This window comes from Setaria viridis, chromosome 3, assembly GCF_005286985.2.
Source record: "Setaria viridis chromosome 3, Setaria_viridis_v4.0, whole genome shotgun sequence".
NCBI lineage: Eukaryota > Viridiplantae > Streptophyta > Magnoliopsida > Poales > Poaceae > Setaria > Setaria viridis.
Genome location: NC_048265.2, coordinates 28,962,306 through 28,969,486, shown reverse-complemented (window position 1 = coordinate 28,969,486; position 7,181 = coordinate 28,962,306).

The following is a 7,181-nucleotide window of genomic DNA, read 5'->3' as shown; positions in this document are numbered from 1 at the left end:
AGTAAATGTGAGTTTTGGCTAGAGAAGGTGGCATTTCTTGGTCACATCTTGACCACAGAAGGAGTAGCAGTTGACCCCGAGAAGGTGGAAGCCGTCTCCAACTGGCAGCAACCCACCAATGTTAGTGAAATTAGGAGTTTTCTTGGTTTAGCTGGGTATTATCGGAGGTTCATTGAAGGATTCTCCAAGATAGCCCGACCTATGACAGAGCTACTCAGGAAGGACAAGAAATTCAATTGGACTGAAGCATGTGAGAGGAGTTTTCAGGAACTGAAAAGAAGATTAACGACCGCCCCAGTGTTAACCCTACCGGATATCCAGCGGGACTTCGTCATTTATTGTGACGCTTCTCGACAAGGGTTAGGGTGTGTCCTGATGCAGGATGGGAAGGTAGTGGCATATGCCTCCCGTCAACTTAAGCCCCATGAACAAAATTACCCCACCCATGATCTGGAATTTGCAGCCGTAGTGCATGCCCTCAAGATCTGGAGGCACTACTTGATCGGGAACAAGTGTGAGATTTACACTGACCACAAGAGCCTAAAATATATCTTCACCCAACCAAATCTGAATTTAAGGCAAAGAAGATGGTTAGAGTTGGTCAAGGATTATAATCTGGAAATTCACTACCACCCCGGTAAGGCCAATGTGGTAGCGGATGCATTAAGCAGGAAATCCTATGGGCAGATCGGACCTAAGGACCCCCACTTACAGGAGGAAATGGCCCGATTAAATGTGCACATCATTCCTCAGAATACCAGCCGCAAGCTAAGTGTTCAGCCCACCCTGGAAGAAAGAATCCGAGAGGCCCAAGGCTCGGACTCGGACCTGGTGAGGATTCGCAGGCAAACCGGAGAAAATAAAGCCCTAGACTTCAGAATGGATGAAAAGGGAACCTTGTGGTACAAGAATAGGATTTGTGTACCCAAGGAAGGTGAATTCCGGCAAACCATCATTGATGAGGCCCATAACTCAGCATATTCCATCCACCGGGGATCCACCAAGATGTACATGGACTTAAAGCAGAAGTACTGGTGGAACAGGATGAAAGCGGACATAGCCCAGTTCGTCGCTCATTGCGATATTTGCCAAAGGGTTAAGGCCGAACATCAGAAGCCAGCCGGGTTACTGCAACCACTACCCATTCTAGTTTGGAAATGGGACGAGATTGGCATGGATTTTGTAGTGGGATTGCCCAGGACCCAAAAAGGGAATGACTCCATATGGGTGATAGTGGATCGACTCACTAAAGTTGCCCACTACTTACCCGTACGGACCACCTATGGAGGAGAAAAGCTAGCTCAGCTCTAAGTGGACAACATAGTGAAGTTGCATGGTGTACCTAGCAGAATTGTTTCGGATAGAGGGACCCAATTTACCTCTAGATTCTGGAAGAGTCTTCATAAGGCTATGGGCACCAAACTGGACTTTAGTTCAGCTTATCACCCCCAGACCGATGGCCAAACAGAGAGAGTAAATCAGATCATGGAGGACATGTTGAGGGCATGTGTCCTTACTTATGGCAAGGATTGGGAACAGAGTCTACCATATGCAGAGTTCTCATACAACAACAGTTACCAAGCCAGCTTAGGCATGTCACCGTTTGAGGCTCTCTATGGGAGAAAGTGCAGGACCCCGTTGATGTGGTCGGAAGTGGGAGAGCGCACCTTGGTAGGACCTGCTTTTATTAAGGAAGCAGAAGAGCGAGTAGCTGAAATACGAGAGAAGTTGAAAGCAGCACAGTCTAGATAGAAGAGCTACTCAGATAAAAGGAGACGAGAGTTGATTTTCAGTGAGGGGGACTTCGTGTACCTTAAGGTCTCTCCGATTCGAGGTACCCGAAGGTTCCAACTGCAAGGAAAGCTGGCCCCTCGGTATATCGGACCATACAAGGTGCTAAAAAGAGTTGGAGCGGTAGCCTACCGTATTCAGTTGCCCGAAGAAATGTCGGACATCCACCCGGTATTTCATGTGTCCCAGCTAAGAAAATGCCTGAGAGTACCAGAAGAGCAAGTACCGGTGGAAACCATAGATTTGCAGAAGGACCTGCGATATCAGGAGGTACCCATCAAGATTTTGGACACCGTCACCAGAAGGACAAGGAATTCAGCAGTACGGATTTGCAGAGTCCAATGGAGTAGGCATGGTGAGGAAGAAGCCACTTGGGAACGCGAGGATGCGTTAAAGAAGGAGTTTCCCCATCTGTTCAGGACTCAGCCGAATCTCGAGGACGAGATTCAATTTAAGTGGGGTAGGTTTGTAACGCCCGTAAAATACACCCAGTTAAATCACCCGTTAAAAATACTCTCCAAAATTTTTCCGACCGCCGAGCTCCGTCAAATCCTTTTCCTTCCGTCGGACCCGCCATCCTGGCCCCGGCTCGTCAAGTCTCCTTTTTCCGCTCCCCGTAATTTTCGCCGCGTGCCTGTCAAGTCCATCACCGCGCGCAGTCGAATCCCGCAATTTTCGTCATCTTTTTCCCCTCCCTTTCCTCTCTTTCTCTTCCTTCTTTCTTTTTCTCCCTCTTTCTTTCCCTTCTCCTTTTTCCTTCTCTTTCTTCCTCCTCTCCCTTCCTCTTTCTTCTCTCTCTCCTTTATTTCCCTAGCACCCCACCCACTTGCGCCTGCACCCCTCCCCTGCTTGGCACGCGCGCCGAGGCGCTCGGGGCGCGCACGCGCGCAGGGCCGCGCGCCACGTCGGGCCGCGCGCCTGCGCGCGCGCCGCCGCGCCCGCGCGCGCGCCGCGTCACGTCGCCCGTGCCACGCCCGCTCGCGCCTTGGCGTCTAGCGCTTGGCTCGGTGCGTCGCGTCGTGTCGCCGGTCGCCGGTGACCGCTCCTGTGGCCTTGTCGACCACGCCGCCACGCCATCCATGAGCTCCACCACTCCGGCACGCCACCGGCCAAAGGTCCGGCCGCCATCATTGCATCGGCCCTCGCCCGCCCGTGTGTCGCCTATAAAAGGGGGGGGGGAGCCGAGCCTTGCACCTCCACACCCTCACCACGAGCACCTTGCCTTCCTCCACCACCACCACCAGAGCGCCGACAGCCATCCTTTTCTCCACCTCCTGTTGTCTCCAAGAAGAAGAAGGGGTAAATCCCTCTCCTCGCGATCCAACCCACCAGTTTCCCTGATTCGCGAACAGGTCCTCCCACCATTCCAAAAATAATTACAAATAGGCCCCTGCTCTCGCGGTTCAGTCCTAAACCTCGTTTTAAAGCCCCTAATACTCCTTTAACCCGTCATTTCATGCGCCAAATTTCCTCCAATCCACCCCAAATTCGACCACAGCCTCCTCTCATATGTTTCCGCCGAGGCATATCAAAATTCCATGAAAATACTCCTCCTACCTATTTTCCGTTCATATTTCCTGTTCGGAGCTCAACGGGTAATATCTTTTTCCTTTTTATTTATTGTGTGCTCGTTTGTGTGTGCCGTAGATCGCGGAGTACCCGAGGAGGAGCGCAAGGAGGAGTTCGACCGCGAGCCCGAGCTCGAGGACCAGTACCGCGAGCAGGAGCTCCCGGAAGACTTTGAGAACGGCAAGTCCAATCTCACCCTTTGATGCATATTTAATACCCAGTTTTCCAGACACAACCTATTGGCCTGTTTTACAAAATGCATATTGTTTTATCGCAAGACATGGTTGGATAGCCACCCCTTGATTGTTATGACTATTCCTTGTTATCCCATATTTATCTCTAAATATGAGTTGCTCGGTTTAGATGATAAACACTGCTAGAATGCTTAGGAACTCATTATCCAAATTCAAACATGACTACACCTGTTTACCCGGAAAATAAATGTGTGAGTATGTTTAACTGAGGAGTTGGGGTTTCGGGTGTAAAGAGAGGTGGTGGATGAGATGGATGGGTGTTTCTGGTGTGGAATGCCGGATTGTTGGGCTCGTACCTTAGTGGTTGAGCAGAATGGGAGATATCCATCTTGTCATGAATAAGGACCGAGTTGATGTGTCATCCTACCTAATTCTATCATCGTGCAACCACTCGACCGTTGTATGGGCAACGGCTTAGCATAAACCCCACTAGCTAAACTGCTAGGCTTCAGGTGTGCTGGTGAGCAACGGGAGCCCTTGGAAAAGGACTAAGCTCTTGGTGACTTAGGTCCCGGTTTCGGCCCCGTGGATGGGTTGCTAACCCCTTGAGTGCTTCTGTGTTGACTAGTCAGTGTTGGCTAAGGTGGGTAATGGCTTTGTTAGGATCCGTACCGTCACTAAGGTGATCGCGATACGGTACCCTACTTGTGGGAAAAGTGTACAACCTCTGCAGAGTTAAAACCTATCCGGGTAGCCGTGTCCACGGCATTGGACGAGTTACGGCTCGGTCACACAACTAGCTTTTAGGGATGACTGGTATTTTACTGCGTGTGTGGGTGTGTGGAATTTTGGAAGTGTCCGGCAGGTGTGCCGTGAGCTACGGCGGACGGGGAGTCCGGTAGCGATAAAACTTGGATCCTTTGTGTAGGATCAACCCCACTTGATATGTTGTTTACTAAAATGTTTTCATGAAACTTCTTTGAAATGGAACCCTGCATGTGTTTAAAAATCAGCTTTACTGCAAATAAAACTATAGCTTATTCCTTGATTATTCATATGCATATTCTTGATGTATCCCCCTCCGTGGATGGGGTTGGACTTGCTGAGTACTTTTGTACTCACTCTTATGTTGTTACTTCAGAGGAGGATCCGGACTTCGTCGCCGAGGACTTCGAGTAGGAGGTTGCGTCTGCACCCAACGCTGCCTGTGGTGTTTGCCCTTTTGCAGGATGCTTCCGCTGACGCTTAGTTCTGATTGCAGCCCGGAGTCCGACTGGACTGCAACTTGGATTTGTATTGTTATCGCTTTAGTCATGCTTTGGGTGTGGCTTGCCCGCCCGCTCCTTCGGGAGTTGTACGGTTTCTGAACTATCTGTTGAATAAATGTGTTATCAGCCTCCTGGGACTGATAATTGGATCACATTTAGTCTCTACTTATGTGGGGACGCTTCAAAAAGCTTAAAGTACATTTTCACTCAAATGGACTTGAATATGAGGCAGAGATGGTGGTTGGAACTAATTAAAGATTATAAGTTAGAAATCCACTACCATCCTAGTAAGGCTAATGTGGTGGCTGATGCTTTGAGCAGGAAAGCCCAATGCCACTGCACCACTATTCAATCTAGCCTTAAGACCCTGTGTGAAGAATTAGAAGATTTAAGCTTGGAAATAGTAACGCAAGGTACCCTCTTGAACATTATCATGCAAGACACTGTAAAGGAAAGAATGATTATAGCCTAGAAAGAGGATCCATGGATAAAGGTACTTTACAAATAGAAAGCAGAAGGAAAGATTTCTGAACTCACTCGAGAAAAGGATGGAGGGCTATATTTCAAGAAGAGGATAGTAGTTCCTAAGGATGAAAAGCTAAGGAAGATGATCTTGGACGAAGCACACCTATCTAAGTTCGCCATTCATCCCGGAAGAAATAAAATGTACCAAGATTTGAAGCAGAGATTTTGGTGGGCCATGATGAAGCCTGAAATTGCGAGATATGTAGCCGAATGCGACACCTGCCGAAGAGTTAAACTAATCTTACAAAAATCGGCTGGTTTGCTTCAACCTTTGGAAATTCCTGTCTGGAAGTGGGAAGATATTTCCATGGACTTCATAGTTGGGTTGCCTACTACTTCAAAAGGGTATGATTCCATATGGGTTATTGTTGACCGACTCACTAAGTCAACCCATTTCATTCCCGTCAAGACTACATATCCAGTATCGGCGTATGCAAAGATCTATATGGCCCGGATTGTGTCTCTACACGGGGTACCAAAAACAATTATTTCCGATCGAGGCTCCCAGTTTGTTTCCAGGTTTTGGGAACAACTGCAAAAAGATATGGGGACTACTCTGATTAGAAGCTCTGCCTATCATCCTTAAACAGGGGAACAAACAGAAAGAGTCAACCAAATCTTGGAAGACATGTTACGAGCTTATGTCCTTACTTTCTCAAAGCTATGGGATGAATGTTTGCCCCTAGCTGAATTCTCCTATAATAATAGCTATCAAGCTAGTATTAAAATGGCACCTTTCGAAGCCTTGTATGGTCGAAGATGCCGAACCCCCTTGAATTGGTTAGAAGTAGGAGAAAGGACACATTTAGGATCAGATTTGGTTGTGGAAACTGAAGAAAAGGTTCGAAAGATTCGAAAACATCTTGAAATAGCCCAATCCCGACAAAAGAACTATTCAGATAAAAGAAGACGGTCTTTGGAATTTCATGTCGGAGACTTTGTATACCTGAAAGTATCTCCGATGAAAGGGGTGCAAGGTTTTGGAGTAAAAGGTAAACTAGCCCCAAGGTATATTGGTCCTTATGAGATTCTGGAACAAAAAGGTCCGGTGGCATACAAGCTTTCGTTGCCAGACCAACTTGCTTCTATACATGATGTATTTCATGTATCCCAGCTTAAGAAGTGCTTAAGAGTTCCAGAAGAAATTTTAGAAGATCTGGAAGTTGAGCTCGAGCCAGACCTGACCTATGAGGAAAGGCATATTAAAATTTTGGATCAAAAGACAAGAGATATCCGAACTCGAAGTATTAAGTTTTACAAGGTACAATGGAAGAATCATACTCCAGATGAAGCTACTTGGGAACAGGCCGAAGACTTAGAGTCCAAATATCCTGAGCTATTTGAAACTGTCGAAATCAGATAAATAAAAGCCACCACCCCACTTTCTTTATACAGAAAAGAGAAGGATGTTTTATCTGATGCAGTTTCCTTTCCATTCTCAAAACTGAGAGTTTAACCTCTGGAATCTCAGGACGAGATTCTGTTAAGGGGGAGAGGCTGTAACACCTAGTGTCTCAATAACAAAAGGTGACTAAGAAAAGTTAAAGATGCATTGGGTGAAAAAGAGAAGAAATTGACTAAAAGTCAAATTCAAGTCAAATTTGACAAAAATTTGAATTTTGAATTCTAAATTCAGAAAAATTGGGCAAAAATATGAAATGGAAGCTTGAGAGTGTTTAGAACTTTAGGGATCAAGATTGGAGACTAAACCTAGTCCTAAACATCTCAAGAAATGCAATTGAAAAATAAAATCAGAAGGATACTATTCACTGTCCGAAAATAGAGTTTCAGAAAAACAGTGCAAGTATCCCTCTTGGAAATTGATTTCTGCCAA